The sequence below is a fragment of the Hordeum vulgare genome, chromosome 7H, assembly GCF_904849725.1.
Source record: "Hordeum vulgare subsp. vulgare chromosome 7H, MorexV3_pseudomolecules_assembly, whole genome shotgun sequence".
Taxonomy (NCBI): domain Eukaryota; kingdom Viridiplantae; phylum Streptophyta; class Magnoliopsida; order Poales; family Poaceae; genus Hordeum; species Hordeum vulgare.
In genome coordinates, this window is record NC_058524.1 from 261,640,746 (window position 1) to 261,643,791 (window position 3,046).

The following is a 3,046-nucleotide window of genomic DNA, read 5'->3' on the forward strand; positions in this document are numbered from 1 at the left end:
CCGCGGTAGGGGAGGGACAACCGTTAGTAGATTCAGGACCTTTGCCGTCTGCTGGCGGATGGCAAAGGGGTCTATACTCTTTGTCGTCTGCCTCTGGCATCTTTGCCGTCCGCCAGCAGACGACAAAGAAGGGAGTAGGTTGACCTAAGGTTCCCCCGGCCAGATGAGCTTCTTTGCCGTCTGCTGACGCCTTCTTTGCCGTCTGTGGCAGACGGTAAAGAGTCGACTGCTGGCAAAGACCTTCTTTGCCATCAGCCAGTTCTTTGCCTTCATTTTGCTGAAGCTGATGGCAAAGAGTGTCTTTGCCGTCAGCTAGCAGACGACAAAGAATAGGCAGACGGCAAAATCTCTAATTCCAGTAGTGAAAGATGCATGAGCGCATCATGAAACACATGTAAAGCACATTTAAGTCTAACCCACCTCCTATGAATAGGAATTTTGCAAGCAAACAATTTATTGTAGCAAGAATCAACTTGGATAGCACGGTAAAACAAACATAACTTCAAAATTTTGAACACATAGAGAGGAAACTTGATATTTTTGCCATTCCTAGAGGCCTAAGTTCCCCCCTCATAATAATGTTCAGTAGCATCATGAAGGAATTGAACAATACAACTATCACATAAAGAATTCTTTACATGATCCACAAGCATAGAATTTTCATTACTCTCCACATTAGCAATTTTCTTCTCATCCATAGTAGTGGGAGCAAACTCAATAAAATAATTTTCATGAGACACTAGATTGACACAAGTTTCACGGTTATAACAAGTTTCACGGTTATAATTATTCTTTATAGCATACATGTCATCACCATTATCATCATAGATATAAGGCATGCCATCATCATAAGAAATTTCCTTACCAAAACTTGGGGGACTAAAATATCATCTTTATCAAACATAGCATCCCATGCTTGTGGCTTCGCATTTCATTAGCAGCATGGATACTCACCGGATTCATACTAAGAACATTTCTATCATGCTCATCATTCAAGGTTTTAATGAGAAACATTTATTTGAACTCTTCTTCAAACACTTTGGCACAATTTGCTGAACCATCATTTTCACGAAAGACATTGTAAAGATGAAGTAATTTAGGGAACATAAACTCCATTTTTTAGTTTCTTTTATAAACCAATCTAGTGATAAACAAGGAACTAGAAAGATCAAAAGATATACCTTAAATCACTCACCTCCCCGGCAACGACGCCAAAAAAGAGCTTGATGTCTACTACACAACTTTATTCTTGTAGACTCTATTGGGCCTCTAAGGGCAGAGTTTTGTAGGATAGTAGCAATGTTCCACAAGTGGATGACCTAAGGTTTATTAATCTGTGGGAGGTGTAGGGTGAAGATGGTCTCTCTCAAACAACCCTGCAATAAAATACAAAAAATCTCTTGTGTCCCCAACACACCCAATACAATGGTAAATTGTATAGGTACACTAGTTCGGCGAAGAGATAGTGATACAAGTGTAGTATGGATAGTAGATATAGGTTTTTGCAATATGAAAATATAAAACCAACAAGTTAAAAATTAGTAAGAGTGCGAATAAACGGTATTGTAGTTCTTGGAAATAAGGCATAGGGTTCATACTTTCACTAGTGCAATCTCTCAACAATGCTAATATAATAGAATCATACGATCATCCCTCAACGTGCCAAACATAATCACTCCAAAGTTGATAAGTAACAGAGAACATAAGAAATTGTCGTAGGTGGTAGAACTACCTCAAAGCTATTCTTTCCGATCAATCTATTGAGCTTTTCCTATAAGTGTCACAAACAACCCTAGAGTTCATACTAGAATAACACCTATGATACACATCAACCAACCCTAATGTCACCTAGACAATCCAGTTTCACCTCAAGTATCAGTGGGTTAATTATTCTACATGCATCAAAAAATTTCAGATTTATCATATTTAATCCAGCACAAAGAACTTACAAGAATAACCCAGGATTTCTCTCAGAGAAAGTAGGACAAGAACGTGTATCAATCCATATGCATAGATTACCCCATTGTCACCACTGGAATACGCAAGTTGAGTACCGTAACATATATCAAGTGAATAAAAAGAACACCCTATTTTCACCACAGGTATCCACATGCAAGATATACATCAAGTTCTCTCAAATCAAATATTCAATCCGGCATAACAAAATCTCAAAGGAAAATTCAATTCATTACATCAAGATAGCAACGGACAAACACCATATGATTCAACTATATTTACAAAGCCCGTGATACATCAAGATCATGACATCTCAAGAATACGAGAGAAAGAGAGAGAGAGAGAGATCAAACACATATCTATTGGTACATACCCTCACATCTGAGGGTGAATAACTCCCTCTTCGACATGGAGAACTCTGGGACGATGAAGATGGCCTCTAATGATGATTTCCCCCTCCGACAGGGTGCCGGAATAGGGCTCTGAATGAGTTTTGTTCAGCACAGAACCTTGCGACAGCTGAGCAGAACTTGTAGTTTAACTTGTGAGGTTTTTGGGATTTTGGGTTTTTGTAATGTAGGAATCATGTCAAATGGAGCCACAAGGTGGTCCCAAGCCATTAGACCATGCCGAGGGATTGACCGTGCCCCATTGGCTTGGCACCAACATGTGGCCCTTCTCCGGTGTTTTTCTCTCCAGCATTTCTTACTTGTTCCAGAAAAGATCACTAAAAAGTTTTGGGCAATTCCGAGATCTTTTATTTTCTGCATTAAAACAACACCACATTAATTCTGCTGAAAACTGCATTAGTCCGGGTTAGTTCCAATTAAATCATATAATGTGTAAACATAGGTAAATATGGCATGAATACTTCATAAATTATCGATATGTTAAAGACATATTATCATCTAATGTGCAAATATAGGGTCCATGCCCCATATTTTATCGTTTGGACCAACTATGCCATGCTTAACCCTAAACCCTAGCTCAATTCGCTTGAAAACCATTCAACCTTGTTCATGACAGTTAAGTTATGTGAAGGGAATTTTATAAAAATATCCATAGTGGTGCTTTCTTATTTTTCCTAGAA